Source organism: Temnothorax longispinosus, chromosome 6 (genome assembly GCF_030848805.1).
Source record: "Temnothorax longispinosus isolate EJ_2023e chromosome 6, Tlon_JGU_v1, whole genome shotgun sequence".
Lineage (NCBI taxonomy): Eukaryota > Metazoa > Arthropoda > Insecta > Hymenoptera > Formicidae > Temnothorax > Temnothorax longispinosus.
Window position 1 is genome coordinate 11,610,400 of NC_092363.1, and position 20,995 is coordinate 11,631,394.

At 43.2% G+C, this 20,995-nt stretch overlaps 1 protein-coding gene and 1 long non-coding RNA gene across 4 annotated transcripts in view; both read right to left on the reverse strand.

The window, feature by feature from the left end:
• The window catches only part of LOC139814922 (sodium channel protein Nach), a 364,065-nt gene that overhangs the window by 101,118 nt on the left and 241,952 nt on the right, over nt 1-20,995 (reverse strand). The gene's annotated exons all lie outside the window — the stretch shown is intronic.
• On the reverse strand, nt 1,228-16,824 carry LOC139814936 (uncharacterized). The gene is made up of 4 exons (XR_011732620.1): nt 14,766-16,824; nt 13,990-14,680; nt 1,544-1,769; nt 1,228-1,460 (listed from the first exon to the last, which is right to left on the reverse strand). It is a non-coding gene; the product is annotated as an uncharacterized lncRNA (long non-coding RNA).

Sequence of the window (20,995 nt, forward strand, 5' to 3'; positions counted from 1 at the left end):
TCTCCGAGACTAGGTTGGGTGTCCCCAACCTCTTCCTCCGTACAGAGAACGGGCACCCCCGTTCTTACCTGGGTACCCCCGGTTGGTTTTACCTGCCCTCTCCTGCCTCTGAGTCGGGCGCCCCCGACCCTCTCTGCCATACGGAAGACGGGTGCCACCGTCTTCAAGCCGGGTGCCCCCGGTGTACGGGCCGCTCAGTCAGGCGCCCCTGATTGATCTCCTGACCGCCCTTGACACCTGTCCGCATAAGGCAACCGCGCCTCTGCGAATCCGTCCGCCTAGTTGTAAGTCGAGAACCTGTCCGCCTAGCAATAAGTGCTTGTCCGCGAATTCGTCGGCTGGAGACAACCGCGCCTCCACACTCACTTGCAAATCCGGCCGTGCTAAAACTCACCCAGCCATGCGACAACACCCTCACATATACACAGCGGCTCAGCGGAGCAACACACACACACACACACACACACACACACACACACACACACACACTCACACTCACATCCTCCACCTATGTGTATTGCAGTATAAGGAAAAGAATAAAGAACTTTTGTGTGAAACCAACCAGTGTCTCCACATTTTCTCATCCTAGCCCGGCGAGCTAATTCCGTGCGGGAAAACGCGACTGTTACAATTTTGATCATAAAAAATAATAGGATACACATTATTAATTGTTTTTTAGTAGAAAAATGGAAAGTGGAAAATAATTTCAAGAAAATCAATTTTTTTTTTCGCTATCAGTATCACTGAAACAGTTAAAGCATGTAAAAACAGAGTCTGACGAGCGCACACACTCGTTGTGTGCCTTACGCCTGCACAAAATGCACTGTTTTTCATCGGCTCTGTTTTCTGTTATCTCCGAGCATACACAACACATATTATTTAGCTTTCTTGACTTCGTTTTTTGCCCACTGCTCGTCGAAGACTGCGATTCTGATTGTGTGGCATTTTTTTCGGGCGGCCTCTCTTTCTCGGCGTAGTGGTAATGGTCGATTTTGTCGTTTTCTTCCTTGTAGCAGATTTCTCGTCTTTCTTTCGCTTTGACTCCGCCTGCTCAGCCGCCAATTCTTTCATTTAAGGCGAGTCAGTAAAGATGGCGGTCGTTCTTCGTTTTCGTCTTTTACGAGTTGTCTGCCTCGGAGCGGCTTTAGGAAACGCTCGAATACTTTTTTTTTTACTTTTATCACAACGGGACATGGAAGAATCCGTGGGATCGAAATGAGCCGGGAAATGATATTTATTCATTACAGATTTTAACAGTGTAAAGAACCTTTCTACATTTGTTCAATTGAAACTGGTAGCACGTGCTAAACTCGTTGCTTCCGGTTTCCGTATGGATAATGTTCGATGTCGTTTGAGAAAGTCGGTTAGCCAGTCTTCACCGGTCATGCAAAGTACATGTCGTTGCAATGTACTAATTGTAAGTATTTCACCAAAGTAGCTTCACTTTTAGAGTTCATAACCTGCAATTAAAAAATAAGACGTTGCATGAATATGAACTTGGCTGACCAGAGTGCATGCTGCTAAACTCAAAAAATTAATTTACGTTATTTACAGTGAATCCTCGGTGATGTCGTACGGCCACGTCATCCAAATGTGCTATATCATTATCATTCTTTTTCAGCCAGTCGGTCAACGTGGATCTCGGGACGCCAAATTCTTTTGCGGTTACTTTTATCTTAATATTATCTTTCTTTACCGCAAGAACTGCCTTCTTAAGCTGCTCCTTGTCGACGGCAGCCGTTTTGCGATGGTACGTGCGTACCATTTTCCTGCAGTTGAGAAATACAATAAAGCATTTGCAACGGAAAATAGAGTGAAACCACCGGGGCAAAGTCGTCACAGTGACGAGTCCGCCCCGGTGGCTTGGTGACGACTTCGCCCCAAGTTTTAAGTTTGGTCGCTCATAAAATATTAAAAATCAATAAAAAAAAAAAACCACTGGATTCATGTTCAGCATGCATTACTCTTTAGAATCACTTACTTTAAGAATTAGAGAGACAATAATACTTAATTCAATAGAATAATTCTTCGCCAGTGATAAAAAAAATGAAACACGAAATTTCGTCGGCCTAACTGGCAATAAATTTAATCAAAACGACGTTTCGACCTCTACTTTGGGTCCTTATCAAGTTACAAATTATTTAGCAATGATTGAATTGCGCGTCAGATTGTGAATTTTTTTATCATCGTTAAAACAATGTCCGGAGGTATAACAGAGCGAACATTAGAGACATGACCGCGCCGTGTAAATCAATCAATCAAAAATCAAATAAAATCAATAATACTTAAGATATTACAAACTTTCGACGCGGAAGAAATTTTACTTTCGACCTGCGAAAACACGTTTGCCTCGATAAGAATCACAACATGACACGTAACCTCACTAAACTCTGTTGATCACGTGAGCACCATAAGCCGCGTTTACAGTATTAATGGCGAGTTCACACAACATATAAATTTCGAGATAATTGCAAAAACAACTTAGCCCCGGTGACGACTTTTCCCCGGTCTTCCTTATTTATAATGCCTAACATCTTTATACTGCAACTTATGTTCGGTATAAATATGTTGAACATTATAAATAACGTAATCTTAGTTAGATAGATAGATAGATAGATAATTTATTGTTTATCCCCGCAGGATTTACAAGGCGTTTTTTTGAGCGAGGGACGATCCCAGACCTCTTACAACTAAACAACTCCTCGCTTGTTTGCTTACATACAATTTTTACACTTCTCTTAACCTAACTTAATCTACTTAACCTAATGGTGTGGTTGTGAGCTTCTGCCTCTGCATCCGCCCACACCCACACTCGCCGCACACACACACCCCTTTCGCAAAAGGGACTTCCGTTTTCTCTTGCGTCCAATTTTTATTTACACCACTTCTACCCCCTCTCTTTTCGGCATACCACTCATTCTCCCTCATTCTCTTCTCAATCATACCTTCCTCTTCCCTTCCTCCCAGCTTTTCCACGTACCCCTTCCTGTTCCTCTCCTTCTCGATCTCCTTCATCCACTCTTCCCCCTTTTCTTTCTCTCCCAGCACCCATCTCCTTGCCTTCTGCCAGCTCCCCTCCCCTTCGTCCCAATCCCTACAGCGCTCCTACGTATGCTCCCACGTCTCCTCCTCTCCCTCGCACAGTCTGCAAACCCTTTTTACCTGCTCCTCCCAATGTCTGCCCTCCCTCATTTTGTTCCTCAACCTAAATCTCGCTACCCTACTCCACTTACTTTCCCCCCACCCTTTCTTCAGGTACTCCGGTATCCCCTCTTTTTTTACTTCTTTATACCATTTGTTGTACTTGGACTCTTTTATATTCTCCTATCTCTCTGCTCTTTGTGCCTTCCTTTCCCACCTCGCCATCTTCTCAAGTCGTGTCTCTTCCTCCCCCCTCTTGCCCCTTCTCCCTTTTCCCATAAGCCTCTATTGCTCAGAAACTTCCTCCTACCTTCCTCCCAGCTTGAGATTCCCCCTCTCTTCCCCGTTCTTTCCATCACCTCCTCCCAACACCTTCTCGCCAGCTCGCTTCCACCTCCCTCCTCCAAACTTCTTTCGTACCCCCACGCCCTCCTGCCCGCCCTACTTCTTAATTTTTCTCTCTGCATCTCCTCCCTCACCAAGTATCCCGGCGTTCTTTTATCCACTTCCAACACCCATCTCAAATATCTTTCCTCTAGTTTTTTCATTCCCTCTCTCCTTCCCACCCCCATATTTCCACTCCATAGCCCATTACCGTCCAAACCAGCTTGTCAAATAGCCAAATCCTTCTCCCCCAATCCTTCCCAAACCTCCTCTTCCCTATCCCCCATACTTGCTCCACTTACCGCCGCCGCCTTCTTAACCCTTTCCTTCACGTGCGCCTCTTGCCCTCCATTCCTTTGTAGTGTATACCCCAGGTATCGGAACTCCTTCATCTTTTCCACTTTTCTTCCTTTCCACCACCAATCCTTTTTTACCATCCTTTCTCCTCCTCTTCTAAACCTCATAATCTTATATTCAATAAAAGTTAATCGCCAGTGATGAAATAATTAGGTATAGTTAAACGGCCTGACTGGCAAGTTTTATTAAGCATAACACAACGACGTTTCGACCACTATTTTGGGTCCTTTTCAAGTTATTTTAGCAATGCTGGAATAAAAGAATGAAAGAATATATAAAAAATTAAAGATTAAAAATTAAAAACTAAACAACATTGCGCGTTGAACAGGTTAACGAGAATATCGGTAAATGGAACTTACATGGATCATTGTGCGTCAAACATATAAAATTCGTGGCGGGTCGGAGGAAAACATGACGGTCTCATGTGAAGGCCGAACAACTAATGATACATTATCGCAAAATACAGTAAACATAGAAGGAGAACTTAAAGTGAAGATATTATTCGATCATAGACCAATGGCAGGTTTTCAGTGTCTTTCTGTGAGTTGATTGCCTCTTTATGTTTTTTAATGAATAGCATTTCAGAAATTTCACGTTTTTTTAAATTTTGTTCTTTGTGTAAGATTGTAACATCCTGCCATTTGAAATTATGGTCGGAGTCTGTTCTATGCCTACTGACGACAGAATGTTGGTTGGGGGGTTTGTTGATATCTGCGCGATGCTCTTTTATACGCGTTTCTAAATGTCGCTTCGTTTGTCCGATATAGCATGCATTGCAATCAGAGCAGTCAAGTTTATAAACGACATCAGTGCATCTCTTAATCTCCAATTTATTCTTCCCTTTCCTGATTAGTGTATCCATTTTCTTAGGGACCGTATATAAGGTGTTCAAACCGTAGTTTTTGAACGTTCGGCGTAATCCCTCACTAAAAGTTTTTACGTAGGGGATGGGAACGTAATTTTTCAGATCAAGAGTAAATGCACTGCTTTCGTTGTTAGCGCCATCCTCATTATTCGATCGTTTGTTAATTTCTGAAATTCTTCTTTGAATGTGTTTGTTCACCAACAGGTCGGGAAAACAGTTATTTGACAATATAGCTTTCACTAACTTGATGTTCTCATCGTGAAATTGTTCATCCGACAATAGTATGGCATGGTCAACCAAATTAATGACCGTGTTAATCTTATATTTCAAAGGATGACTGGAGAAAAAATTAATATACCTGCCAGAGAACGTTGGTTTTCGATACCAGTTGGTGAACAAACAATTGCCGTGTCTGAAAACAGACGTGTTCAGGAAATTCAGGGCGTTGTTCTTCTCAAGTTCATACGTAAATTTGAGACGTGGATGATAGTTGTTAAAAGTACGGACAACCTCATTAAGTTTCAATTGCGGAATGCACATGAAAATGTCATCGACGTAACGGAGAAAAATCTCGATATGAAAATCAAAGGATTGAAGGCAGCAAGTCTCCAAATCGTCCATGACAATATCGGCTAAAATAAGCGAATTTCAGAAATTAACAAACGATCGAATAATGAGGATGGCGCTAACAACGAAAGCAGTGCATTTACTCTTGATCTGAAAAATTACGTTCCCATCCCCTACGTAAAAACTTTTAGTGAGGGATTACGCCGAACGTTCAAAAACTACGGTTTGAACACCTTATATACGGTCCCTAAGAAAATGGATACACTAATCAGGAAAGGGAAAAATAAATTGGAGATTAAGAGATGCACTGATGTCGTTTATAAACTTGACTGCTCTGATTGCAATGCATGCTATATCGGACAAACGAAGCGACATTTAGAAACGCGTATAAAAGAGCATCGCGCAGATATCAACAAACCCCCCAACCAACATTCTGTCGTCAGTAGGCATAGAACAGACTCCGACCATAATTTCAAATGGCAGGATGTTACAATCTTACACAAAAAGAACAAAATTTAAAAAAACGTGAAATTTCTGAAATGCTATTCATTAAAAAACATAAAGAGGCAATCAACTCACAGAAAGACACTGAAAACCTGCCATTGGTCTATGATCGAATAATATCTTCACTTTAAGTTCTCCTTCTATGTTTACTGTATTTTGCGATAATGTATCATTAGTTGTTCGGCCTTCACATGAGACCGTCATGTTTTCCTCCGACCCGCCACGAATTTTATATGTTTGACGCACAATGATCCATGTAAGTTCCATTTACCGATATTCTCGTTAACCTGTTCAACGCGCAATGTTGTTTAGTTTTTAATTTTTAATCTTTAATTTTTTATATATTCTTTCATTCTTTTATTCCAGCATTGCTAAAATAACTTGAAAAGGACCCAAAATAGTGGTCGAAACGTCGTTGTGTTATGCTTAATAAAACTTGCCAGTAAGGCCGTTTAACTATACCTCATAATCTTAGTTTTCTCCGCATTTAGTTCCAACCTTTTCTTATCCAAATACCTCTCTAGTCTCTCCATCATACTTCTCATCCTCCCCCTCCGCTAGCAGCACCATGTCGTTCGCAAACTAAGTCATACACCCTTCCTTCTCCCAGCCTGATCCCACCCCACTTACCTTATCTCCTCCTCCAAGTCCGCCAGTAGTATAATGAAGAGCAGCGGGCTCAGCGGACACCCCTGCCTTACCCCTCTTTCTGTCCAAAAACTCTCACCCAGCTCCTTTCCTACTCTTACCCTACCTCTCGTCTCTCTCAACACTTCTTCAATCCTCTCAACCAAACCCTCCCTGACTCCCCTCTCCCTTAGCGCCTCAATCAACACCTTCCTATCTACCGAGTCAAACGCCGCCTTTAAATCCACAAACATTGCCACCACTTTTCCCCCCTTCCTTCCCAGTTGTCTATTCACTAGATAGTTAAGCACATAAATATTGTCCACTGTCCCCATCCCCTTCCTGAATCCCGTTTGATTCGGCGGGATGATCCCCTTGTGCTCCACTTCCTCCCTCAGCCTTTCTGCTAATACCGCCACGTACACCTTGTATAGGGTAGATAGCAGTGTAATCCCCCTATAGTCTTCCACCCTCTTTTTTCCCCCTTCTTTATTATGGGCACAATCACCCCTCCTTCCAGCTCTCCAGCCACCATTCTCCCCTCCTTACTTTGTTGCAAAAACCTCTTACCCACTCTTCCAACTCTTCCCCCCCGTGCTTCCACACCTCACTCGGAATACCGTTTACCCCGGCCGCTTTTCCCTCTTTCATTTTCTTTAAGACCCTTCTCACTTCCTCCTTACTTATTTCCTCCTCATTTCCCTCTCCCTCCCTCCTCATCTCTTTCCCTCCTTTGACGATTCTTCCTTCCACCTCCCCCTAGTAACCTCATAAAATGCTCTTTCCACTCCGCCATTTCTATCTCTTCCATCATTTTCCTCCTCTTTTTTCTCCCCCTATTAACTAAATATTTCCCACACTTCACTTTCTCTATTTACCTCCGCCGCCTTTTTCTCCCACCTGTCGTTCTCCTCCTTCTTTTTCCTTTTGCACATTTCTCTGAACTCTTGCTTTCTTTTGTATTCCTCCCCTTCCCTCCCTCCCCTCTCCACCTCCTTAATTCTCTTCTTGCCTCCCTCTTTTTCTCTAGGCATTCTTTGTCCCACCAGCCCACTTTCTTCTTTTCCTTCTTATTTAACTCCTCTTCCGTCTCTTTCATTGCCTCCTTCAACCTCCCTACCATCTCCTCCCATTCCTCTTCCAACCCCCTCTCTCCCAACTCTACCCCACCCAGCTTCTGCTTGAACTTATTTCTCCCTTCTTCACTCCATATACCCCTCCAAATCTTTTCACCTCCTTTGCTCTCTTTCCCTCCTACCCACTCCCCTTTTAACCACATCTCTACCGGTTGATGGTCGGAGTCTACCCTGTCCCCTATCTTCATCCTTTCCACTTTATCCTTTACCTCTCCCTCCCATATTACATAGTCGATCACTGTGCATCCCCTTCCCCCTGTATGTGTAAACTCCCCCTCTTCGACTCCTCTTATGTTCCCGTTGAAGATGCACCACCCTCTTTCCTCCAGGAAGTTCAACATCAGCCTATCCTCCCTGTTTATAGCCCGGTCCTTTGACCGTCTCTTTTCTCGCCCTCTTTTCCTTCCTCCCCCTCTTCCCCTTCCAATTCTCCCCCTTCCTCATCTGTTCTCGCGTTAAAGTCTCCCCCTATCAACACTCTGACTCCTGACTCTCTGTCCTCCACCCACCGTTCCAGCCCCCTCAGCGCCTTTTCCATATCTTCTCCTGCGTAGACTCCCACTATCCTCCATCTCTCCTCCCCCACTCTCACCTTACCCGCCATGAACCCCTCCCCCGCCCCCGCTATCCCTTCCTCCTTCTCCATCAACTCTTTTTTTATACCCATGACCATTCCCCCATCGCTCTTCCCTTCTTATTCTTTCTCCTCGCTGCTTGCACTCCCCACTCATATCCTCCCGGTAGTCTCTCCTTAACTCTTTTCTACCCTCTATTATTCAACCAAGTTTCCATTAGCACCATCACATCCCATTCCTTCAACCCTGTCCAAAACTTTTTATCTTTGTTCTCTAACCCTGCCACATTCCAAAAGACCATGCTCCACTCTCTCTTTTTCTCTCTCTCTTCCTCCCTCTCTTTTCCCCCCTCCATTCTCTTATTCCAATTGTACCTATTCCCCATATTGGTCGCAGACTTGCACTTCTCCAGATTGCACTGCTTGCCATCGAACCCGTTATTTCCACAGTCGCACCTGAAGTGCCTCCTTGCATACAGCTCCACGAGCTCATGTCCCTCATGGCAGTGAATTCTCCACGCCGCGCACACAGTGGCTCGGACCTTGTTTGAGCAGCACGTCTTGCATACGTACAACGCTTGTCTTATGTATCCCTTGCTGTAAGTACAGTTCTGGATATCAGATGCCTCCACGCCGAAAGGGTCCCCCTCTGGCTGGTTTTCCATCTAGAGAACATTGTGCCTCGTAACAAAACTATTCTGTTCTCCCCCTTTTTTCTCCCCCCTCCTCTCTTCTTTGTTCTCCTCTTCCATCCCTCAAAACCTCCTCTTCCTCATCCCATTTCCAGCATTGCTCATCTATCCATAACCTTTCATATCCTATTCTCACTCTTCTTTCTCTTCTCTCCTCCTTCCTCGTGATTTCCTCCAACCTCCATCTCATTTTTCTCTCTTTCCACGTCCAGTCTTCCAAAATTCTCTCTTTCCTTCCCTTCAACTCTCTCTTTTTCTTCATAATTTTTTCTCTCTGCTCCTCACTTTTCATCCTTACCAGTAACATCTCTTTGTCCCTCTCTCTATTCCCCCATTCTCTTGACCTCCTCTATGTTTCCTCTCACCCCCAAGACGCTTAACACCTCCACCGCCTCCCTCCTCTTTCCTTCTTTTACTCCTAATCCTCTGATTAGCACATTTTTTCTCCTTTCTTCTCACTCCTTCCTTTCCATCCTTCTCTCCAACTCTCTTACTTTGTCCCCCACTTCCCCTCCTTCTCCCTCCACCCGCACCCTACCTCCCATTCCACCCTCCTCTTTATTTCTCTCCAACTCCTCTACCTTTCTTTCCCCTTTCTTTCCAGCCCTTTTATGCAGCTCACCAACTTCTCCTTCTCTTCATTCCATTTCTCCTCTCGCTCCCTACACTCTCTTCTCAACTCCTCCACCTCCCCCCTTATCAACCTTCCCTGTACTCTGAGCCCCTTCTTCATCTCTTCCATCATCTGTCTCAAATCCCCCCTCCACCCTTTTACCTCCCTTAAATCATCCATCACCTCCTTCACTTCTTCCCTCCACTTCCTCATGTCTTCTCTCCATTCGCTTTTCTCCTTTTCCCCCCAGTCCAGAGTCACGGGAGACTTCTTGCTATCTCTATCTTCCTTCTCTCCCCCTCTTTCCTGCATTTCTACATTTTCTCTTTTCCTCTTTGCGTCTTCTCCTTTCCCACTCCCGACGCTGCTGACGCTCCCGCTCCTTGTTCTCTGTGCCCCATCATCATACCATATCCTCCCGATCATTATCTCTAAGCCGACTCTCTTCTTATATTCTATGCCCCTGGCCCAACTCCCTCACCGGCCTGCGCGCCGTCTATATTTCACGCACTCCTCGCCCGCGGCCGCTCTCCCCTCTTAGCGTTTCGCGTACTCCCTGCTCGATCCGCTCTCACGCACGCTTTCCGCACCCTTTTCTCCTCAATCCGTCTCTTTTGCGACCTGCCTCTACTCTCTCACGCACACTCTCTCCTCCACTCTCTCCCTCTCACATGCACACCTTTAACAGACCACTCTTACTCTCTCACACACTGCCGGAAGCACTCGTCTAACCGCTACGTGACACACTCTATCGCACCGGAAACGGAAGTACGAAAAGCCCAACAACATGTCGATGCGCAGTACGGATCGGCGAAAAGCAGAATAATTAGTCAAGTTGACTTACTGTGTTGAATCTCGAGTTCGCTCGAGACTGCGCACAAGTCCGTGCGAAGCCACGATACCTCTGTCTGCCTTACAAAAAAATTTATTAAAAATTCCCAAATTTTTTGCGCAACTTCAGACCGGTCTTAAAATTTTTCTAATACTCTTCAGAATATTGCCTATAAATTTCCAAAAAATAGAAAATGGGGTTTTTGAGATATTCAAATTTTTTTGTGTTTTTTAACTCTATTTGTTTAACAATATTATTATAAAAATTTTAAGTAATTTTTTTAAAAAATATGATTGAAATAGCGTATTTTATGATAAATGAATTTTTTTCTTAGACGTTGTCCAATAGGCGAGAAAATTCATTGAAAATCTTGCAGTTCTCATTTTGCGCAGACTCTATTTCGGAAACGCTACATTTATTATAGAAACGCTCTTACATGGGTATAATACTCGTAAAGACCTGCTAAAAAACGAGCCGCCATTAAAAATAAAAAGGTCGAAGTTTGACCCCTCGCGAATTGGCGTGGAATGCCCCATATATATATATATATATGTTACACCCAAACACCGAAATCGCTTAGTGAGCGAAAAAAAATATCCACAATGCGTTGTAGACGGTGCTGATCGTCTACAACGCGATGTGTGTATTTATATATATATATATATATATATATATATATATATATATATAGGGGAGGGGGGCGAAGTCGGCCGCGGGGCGGAGTCGTTTTTGCAATTATCTCGAAATCTGTATGTTGTGTGAACTCGCCATTAATACTGTAAATGCGGCTTATGGTGCCCACGTGACCAACGGAGTTTAGTGAGGTTACGTGTCATGTTGTGATTCTTATCGAAGTAAACGTATTTTCGCAGTTTGAAAGTAAAATTTCTTCTGCGTCGAAAGTTTGTAATATTTTCAGTATTATTGTCTCTCCGAATCTCAAAGTAAGCAATTCTAAAGAGTAATGCATGCTGAACACGAATCCAATGCAGTTTTTTTATTTTTATTGATTTCTATTATTTTATAAGCGAACAAACCTAAACTTGTGTTCGGGGCGAAGTCGGGTCCAAGCCACCGGGGCGGACTCGTCCCGGTGGTTTCATTCTATTTTCCGTGGCAAATGCGTCATTGTATTTCTCAACTGCATGAAAATGGTACGCACGTACCATCGAATACTTAAAAGTATTCAAGCGGTTCCTAAAGCCGCTCCGAGGCACACAACTTGTAATAAGGACGAAAACGAAGAACGACCGCCGTTCTTACTGACTCGCCTCAAATGAAGGAATTGGCGACTGAGCAGGCGGAGTTAAAGCGGAAGAAAGATGAGAAATCTGCTACAAGGAAGAGAACGACGAAATCGACCATTACCACTACGCCGAGAAAAAGAGGCCGGCCCACAAAAATGCCACGCATTCAGAACCGCAGCTGTCGATGAGCAGTGGTCGAAAAACGGAGTTAGAATCGCAGCCTTCGACGAACAGTAGGCGAAAAACGAAGTCAAGAATGCTAAATAATATGTGCTGCGTATGCTCGGAGATAACAGAAAACAGAGCCGATGAAAAACAGTGCATTTTGTGCAGGCGTAAGGCACACAACGAGTGCGTGCGCTCGTCAGACTCTGTTTTTACATGCTTTAACTGTTTCAGTGACACTGATAGAAAAAAAAAATTAATTTTCTTGATGAAATTATTATTTTCTTACTAAAATACAACGAATAAAGTGTATTCTATTATTTTTTGTGATCAAAATTATGTATCTTTATTTAAAATCCAGTCCGAGATTGAAGGACGACTTTGCCCCGGGAATTTTGACTTTTCGATTTTTGCACCTTTGTCGTTTTTACTCTATACCGGTTGAACAAAGCGACGTAGACCAAAAGTGCCTATATAAATTTTGTAGCCAAAAGTTTACTCTTTACAATGGTATACTATACTATATTTCACTAAAATGATTTATTTTGCTGTTAAAAATCGGCATCGAAAAAAAAGGCCGACTTCGCCCCGGTCTCCCCTATATATATATTTATATACATATACAGGGTGGACAAAATAAAGCGTTACAGATGTTTATCTCCAAAAATATTGTTTGTAGAGAAAAATGTTTCGTACAAAAGTTATAGGGTTTCAAGTAACGCATTGCATAGCAATGTCAGTATGTCCTTGAAGAGTGTCGTCAAGGTCCCGTAAAAATTATCTTAAACTTTTTAAATAAAATCCCCCATTTTTTATTCGAGAGCTTTTCAAAACACTATAACAAAACATTTTTTATCAAGTACTTTTTGAGTTATGGAGTTTGAAAGTTACAGTACCGCCGGCATTAGCCAAGGGTGTGTGTGTGTTAGCAGAATAAAACAAAATTAATAGTTGTAACGATGCGCCCCGTAAACCGCATCGTTCCGGCCGAACAACAAGCCGAGACCGCCCGGCCGACCAGCCGCCGGACGAGGGACGGGCACGGTGTGCCTACTTTATTTTTTAACCATTGTTATGATAGGAAGTCCGCGAACGGACTTATCGCGGCAACCGTCTCGAAGCGCCGAGCGGTGCCGAAAACGACCAAAGATCGCCGAACGCAATCGCGGCGTCGGGACGCCCTCCGACCGTTCCGCCACGCCATCCCGGCGCTCGCGACTCCCGTCGCTTATACCCCCGCCACTCCGAAACACCGCCGCGGCGTATATAACCGAGCGTTTGTTAACGCAAATGCGATTCCGCGACGGACCTGTTCACCGATCGCACCGATCCTGAGCTCCCGCATCCGCTTATCCAAAGCTAGCCAACCGAGGGTAGAGAGCTATCGCATACTCTGTCTTCGCCGAGTGTGTCTCGGCAAACGACCAGCTTCCTCATCCACAAGGCTGTCCGACCGGGAGTAGAGCGCTTCTCTGCCTCCACCGAGTGTGTCTCGCTGGATACCTCCTCGTCTCAAGACGTTTGCAGCCTTCCATCGGGGGTAGATCCTCCGTACTCTGCTTTCACCGAGCGCTTCTCAGTGGTTGGACTCGCGCCATTGCCTCAATCTAGCCGCTTGCAGCCTTCCATCGGGGGTAGAATCTCCGTACTCTGCCTCCACCGAGCGCTTCTCGGTGGTCGGACTCGCGGTAGATCAATCCTTCCGCCATCCGAGCGGAATCCCCGCGATCTCATCGCCGCGTCCACGCTTCGCGCCATTTCCACGCGCACCGCTCCGCGACGCCGGAAAAACCGGCTCCGCCCGTACCGATAAGCTTTGTAATGCGATTCGGCATCCGAACGTCCGAAAGCACCAGCTCCGCCCCGTGCGTACCGCGCTGACAAGCCAGGCGGAATATCTAGCTCGCGCCGCCCGCGACGAACCGACCATCCGTCGCGATTGCACGACACGTGTGCCCGGCTGCTCGTGCCATCCCGCGAGAATCATTGTACCGCGTCGGTCCGCCTCGCGCACCTCCGCGTGCATCACGACACTGTACTCTGCGTATACTTAATTGGTCAATCCGCCTGCCTCGCGACTCTGTACACCGCGAGCATTTACGATATTATAATAAACTTTCTGTTTCTGTAACTGAAACCGATACGCTTTATTTTGCCATCCATGCTTCGCTTCTGTTTCTCCGCGCCTCCTTCGAACCCAGCCACGCCGCGAGCTAGATCCGCGTATCGAAGTCAGGTTGTTTTACACTACACAAATATTTTATGATAGAGTTGGCTCTGTTTACCTTACTCCTGACAGCTTGGACCTGACGGTCGAATCTCAACGCATTATCCAACCAGATACCCAAGAATTTGGCCTCGCCACAATTATACACATCGCAGTCTCCAATACTTATGTAAAGGTCTTTATCCACGTAGCCGCTTCGATTAAATTTCACTAGGACTGTTTTTTCTGGGTTCCAAGTCCAAGCCCAATCGACGTAGCCGTTGAGCAATGATATTGACTGCCTGTTGTAAAAGGAGTCGATTGCGTCCATGGTTTGGACCGCGTACGGCGTACATACAGCCCGATGTCATCCGCAAACTCAGTAGCCTCCACGCCCTCCGGGAGACCAGAGCAGAGACCCTGAGTGTAAAGAGAATATAATGCCGGGCTCAAAACCGCACCCTGCGAGAGTCCTCTGTAGACAAGGCGATCTACAAATTCGCGGGAATTAATTATAAATCGCACCTTTCTCCGATATAGCCAATTGCTAATGAATTTCACTATGCCGGCGAGACAATTAAGTGCAATCAACTGATCCAGCATTATACGGAATTCAACACTGTCATAAGCGGACGAAACATCGAGGAAGGCAGCCAGAGTATATTCTCCCACGCATAAAAAGGCCCTAATGTCAGTTACTATCTTGACCAGGTTATCGGCGCACGACCTGCCCCTGCGGAAGCCGTTCTGTAAGGCGCTGAACTTGTCTTCTTTTTCAGCCCACCATACAAACCTTTCATTGATCATTCTTTTCATAAGTTTACCTATGCATGAGGATAATGATATTAGCCTTACCTTCTCTGTTCCAGGCTTGTCAATAAATATCACGTAGTAGTCCTGCCAATCGGCCAGAAGAATGCCAGAAGACCAAACATTGTTGAACAATTCCAGAAGACAGGTTTTCGCTGAGTCCGGAAGAGATCTAATCATCCGGTATTCCACGCCGTCAAGTCCAGGAGCAGAATCTCTGCAAATCATCTCAATCGCTCTGTCAAGTTCATGGCGACAGAACGGAGCCTTCAAATCTTCATCCGGGTACATCTCGCCAAAATCTCGATTGGCGAGCTATCTATAGAAATGCTATCTATAGAAGCTATCTATAGAAGCTCTAATGACATCTTCCCTATTTTTCGTGGGCCAAGGGTGTCATTCTATATTCTTCCCAGAATCCGTTTTGTTAATTCAACTCTGCTACTCTGGTAACCTCGGCAGTTCCACAATAAAAGTTTGAATTATATGGAAGAGTTGCCGGACTTTCCTCTTCTAATCAGGGTATCTAATAAATCTCTCAGTCTATCCAATTCGTCTCTCTCCGGTCTATCGATATCATACGGTTCATATTCAACAGACGTTGACTTACCTCTTGAATCAAACAGATTAGAATTTACTAGCGTACTAACAAGCAATTCTCTAGCTTCTGAGGATCTTTGTATCAAACATAGGATGTGCTCGATTACGTCGGTAATCGTGTTCTGAGGTCGGGCTTCCTCGCGCCTGCCCTCGCGAGGGCTCCGAGCAATTTGAGTCCAGAAATTACCCCGGAGGATGGCAACTTCTCTTCTTTCTTTGGGGATATCCCCCGCACGTGTATCAAACTGCTTAAAGTGTTCCCGAGCACCATTTGTAGAGAGTGGTAAGTTCATAGATGGAATCCTTGTCCTAGTTTGTTGTTCACGGCGGTCCTCCGCCCGATTTTCCCGGATCCCAGGCTCCCGTCGTCCATTATCAACTCCATCACCACGTTCGGACATATCATTCCCACTAGGCAGTTCTGGCCAAGACTCAGGTTGTCTGAATCTATTAGGCGGGCGTTGCTCATTGTCCCCTTCTACCATCGGTAAGGCTCTGTGAAACGATATGTTATTGTAAGCCATAATGACGTTAATGGTTTTTTTTTTTTTTTTATAAGAAGGGCATCCTCTAAAAGTAGACTTGTGCTCACCGCCGCAGTTACAACATTGAACCTTTTTTTTGCACTGACCGTGTGCCTTGTCGCCACAGACTATACAGCGAGTCTCGCTTTTACAAGCGAGTTTTGTATGACCAAATCTAAAGCAGTTGAAGCACTGCCTAGTCAGGGACCTTACTCTTAATCCGATTTTATTTTAAAAAATTTTTAAATCTCTAATTTTATTAGCTATAAAAGTGATAATTATATTATCCATAGCGACCAAAAAGGACGTTTTTGTAGTAGCGTCCCATTTTCTACGATACATTCTATCTAGTTTAATAAGATTCGATTTGTCCTGTATAACAGACCATAATTCCGGTATCGTCGAGGGCCAATCTGTTATCACTCCTTTGCGAATCACTGTGCGCTGCTCAAGATACGCTTTTAGTTTAACTGGATCCAGGAGTCTATCAATAATTTCCAAAGCATGATTGGCGTCAACAAAATCTTTAAATATCGTCTCTGCCAAAAAATGGTTAATCATGTCTACTGATTTAGGGCAGATTTGCAATTCCATTAGAATCATCCAAATTTTTATGCGATTCTTACCCTTTTTTATGGTAGACTGGTCAGGGGGGAGACGTAGGGTTATCTTAGCCGTACCTGTAAAATCCTCGTCAAATCTGGCAATACGTTGCGTGTCAGTAAATACAGAGCCAGAGGCACATTTTTTCAAAGCAGAATCCGTTATTATGTAGAATTCCTTGTCAAGAGGAAGCTCAGAGTTGATCACGCCAGTATCACGCGCGCTACAAGTGTCTATCACGTGATCGTCGCGAGCCTAATGCCCGCTATTAGAATCTACACTAATATTCTGACTACTTGGCAGGGTCACTTTTTTTATCAAAAGCTCGCGGCCCAGGCTTTCTGTGGATTTATTTGTGGAGCCGACGTCCACCTCCATCCCATCCTCCTGTGAGCGGATGTCTGTATCTATGGGCATATTGCACCTCCTATTTAATTCCTCTTCTCTCTGTTGTTTCAAAGAGAGGCTTCGACGATTTCTAGTCACTTTACGATCAGCATCCAACAATTCGTTATTCATCAAGTCTTTTGCAATATTGTCGAATTCCTGTTCTGAGACACTCGTTTTCAATTTCTTATGCGCGCAATGTGCCTCGTCATCCGAAGTGCGAGGGCTGACACGTGCTGAATGAGTGGCCGCGGGACTCGATATCTCCATCTCAGGTCAATCAATAGAAATAAACGCTCCCCCTCCGAGAAGGGAGCAACAATTAATGAAAAACAAAAGCCCTTCCGAAAAAGGCACGCGGAACGACTCCGCGCAAGCTGGTATCGCCCCACTCGGCATGTAATATTTCAGAAACATTTCTGCAAAATTCCATTTGAAATATTACACCTTTCATCAATATTTCAGAAAATTTCACGACCGTTTCTGCAACATTTCTGCAATGTTTCAATCGGCACAATTATTTAAAATGCAACTTTGCTGAAAGATTTTGGCAATATTTCGGTAATATTACTGAAATATTTCTGAAATATATCTACGAAATATTGCAGAAACACTTCAGAGATATTTCAAATACATTTTACATTGAGAAAAATGTTTTGTATTAGCAAACAAAATTTTGTTACAGACGTAAAAACTATTTGTTGATATGTGAAAAATGAAATATTTTGTTACCGGAACAAAAAAAATATATTAAGCCATGTGCGTATAGCCGCCGCGCATTTGTCCAAAGAAATCCGCTCTCTCAGCCGGTCACCCATCCAAGTAGACCGGCGCCTTGTTGCTTGACATCGATGATCGAACAGGGTAGTGGTGATCCTCTGACTCTGACGCTTCTTTCTTTCTTATACTTGCTTATTTTGGTGACCATAAAGCTATCGCATAACAATATTAACAATACAGATATACGAATAAATCTTTTTTGCCAGTCAACGTCGAATATTATAATTTATATTAAATATTATTAAGTATTTTATATTTTATATTAAAAATGCCATATGACAAAATTTGGAATATCAGAAAATTCTTAATATTATAAAAGAGAAAAAATGCAATAAAATGTAATAATTATATAATAATAAATTTAATTTTTTATAAGTTCTAAAGTCTGTCAGCAACTTTTCGGAAATATTACAAATGCAATGTTGTATGTGAAACATTCAAAAATATAACGCGTGCAATTTAAATGTAAATAATAGTTTCATCATGTATCAGAAATGTTTCTAAACCATTACATCTGCAATATTTCTTCTGCAATATTGTAGAAATTCACTGCCTGCAATTCAATTTTTCATTACCTACGCAATCCTTCAGAAATTTTTCAGAAATATTTTAAATGCAATGTTGCGTTTGATATGTTACAGAAATATTATTTGTGCAATGCAAACGTAATATTACTTTTATAATGTTTCAGAAATATTTCTGGAATATTGCATCTGCTACATTTTTTTGCAATATTACAGACACTTACAAATATTGTAAACAACTTTCTGAAAGATTTCAGAAATATTGTTAATGCAATATTATAAAAAACATGATGCAGGTACATTTCTGAAATATTTCAGATGCATAGTTACAAATGAAATGTTAACGAAATATTTCTGTACTATTTCCGAATATTTCAATATTTCAGCAACATAACATGCCGAGTGGGGCTACACCCACGAATATCACGCAATGCGAACTAAGTAGAGGGAGACTCAGGCACACACGTCCATCTCACACGGCGGTTCAAGCGGAACTCCGCGCGAATGCGATATGTTTTCTAGGTTATAATAACTGACTTGACAGCGCGCTGTCCGCGCAAACGCACTGAGCGACGAGCGCGCACGTACGCGTATATACTGTCTCTTTTCAGTGTAGCAACATTGTCATGAAGGGGGCCCGGGAAGGATGCTCGAGATAGAGTCCCTATATAAGAGTCTGGCCATTGAGTGGACTCACGCGTATTGGACTCAATCAACCTTTTGTAACAAAATGGCAAAACCAATTAGAATGCGACTACAGCCCTCTTCTCCTTCTTCTTTTTTAGGTTAAGGCTGGCGACTACAGTCTCTGAGTATCTTTGACTCTAGATGCTAGAGTCCCTGTAGAAGATGCGATACGCTATTTTGTTACAAAATAGCCTCAGTAGCCAGACTCTTATACAGGGACTCTAGCTCGAGATGCTCTCAAACGCCATCTATCGAGGCAAAAGCAACCGTAGGACGACGACGACGACGACGACGTTTCTTAATTGTAAAATTTAACATTTCGGACTTTGCATCGTAATATTTCCGCTCGTAGGGCACGTAGCGGAAAAATAAAAACATATATCATTCAAACCCAAGCTATCGATCAAGTCTACTTAGAACTTGATCCGTTCACTCGTTATTGAGATCTCATAATCTCGAGTACTCGCAACTCGTGCGTTCGCGTAAAAGAGTCACGGTGCGGTCTTGCTTCGCGTATACTTGGCGTAAGACACTACCGTGTCTCTTGATTCGAAGTTTTGTGTGTTCAAAAAAATGTTGGTAATTACTGCCACTACAGCATCCCCTTAAAAATTGAGACATTTCGGCAACTCTCAAAAATGTTATAATAAATAATTGCAGCAACTATTGGACCAAAACGCAGCGCATATTCAAAAGAAATTTGCAGAGCAGCTCAATGTCACTTAAAAAGCCATTCTGCGTGGCAGGATTTACATAAAATAGGAAAAAAAGAAAAAAGTGAGAGCCGTATAAACTGATTAAAGAGAACAAAAATATGATACGGCACTAGTTTTACTAATAAAAATCGGTTAAAAAAATTTTTGTTTTAAATTAACACAAGTGATAAAATATAGATACTTTATGATAATCTTAAACGTTAAAGATTATGTATACCCTAGCCATTCAATATCGACTGTAAATCCACTTCAAGAAGACATTTGCTGTGAATTTGGGAAATAAAAGAAGTAATATATTATATTCCAAGAGAAACAATAACTACTGAGCGTTACGAATAGTAATTTATTGATTTGAGCGGTAAAATCGAGCAAAGAGGCCATTTTGTGATCTAAGTGCACATAAGATTATTTTACTCTATAACAATTCTTATTCACTTATTGTCAGCAAAAGACGACAAAAGATATTATTTTCTTTTTGGACTGGAAAGTTGTTTCTCACGTGACTTAAGCCAGTGGCACACTATGCTATTTTATCTGCTGGATTTGAGTGTTTGCTACTGTGTGGGCAGGATTGCTGGCAGTGCTGCTGACCGTGTAGCTGGCTTAGCTTCAGACGATATAGACTTTCGTATTTAGTACTGACTTGTACTAAATCGTACTGGCTAACTTATTCTTTCACATAATCTAGCCCTAACTTGAGGCTGTCTTGATTGACTCTCGCAATGAGCCAGTATAAGACCATGTAAGAAAAATAGCACTTGTTCTATCACGGAAATCCAGCAGATCAGTCAGCAGCGTGACTAGCAGACATACGATTTCCAGTCTAGCAGACAGCAAGATTGCCAGTACAGGCGTACGCAAGTAATCCAGCATAAAAAGCCGTGTGTCGCTGGCTTTATTCACCAGACATATAAATAGTAGTAATCCTTCAGATTATCACTTGTTTAGATCGCTACACAGACTTCTATATATCACTAGACCACTATGTTCGGCCGATCGGCCTGCTAAAAATGATGCAAAATTTTAACGTGGTGGGGATAGTGGCAGCCATTTTTCAAGAGGTTAAACTTTATTGTGTGTTTGTCCGTGTATAATATTGGCTGACTGTATTTGAAAAGAATCGTTCTCGTGAGAAGAAGTGTTTGCACCTGACATGCCAATGGAACACCGTGGCGAGTATAGGTATAAAATGCCTCTCAGAAAATGGTGCTTCAGTTCTGGCTACGGAAATCTAGTAGTAGGGGAGACCGGGGCAATGAAACTCGACACCGGGGCAAACTTGGCACTAACAATAAGCTTTTTGTCAATTTAAATCTATCGTAAAAACTTGCCTTTCTTACTGTAAATACGTCTTTATGTGCCAGTGTTGTCAACGGAATTTGGTGATATTCTGAGTTACAGTGTAATTTCTAGTGCGACCCTTATGAAAAAGTACACTCAACTTTGATGGTTAA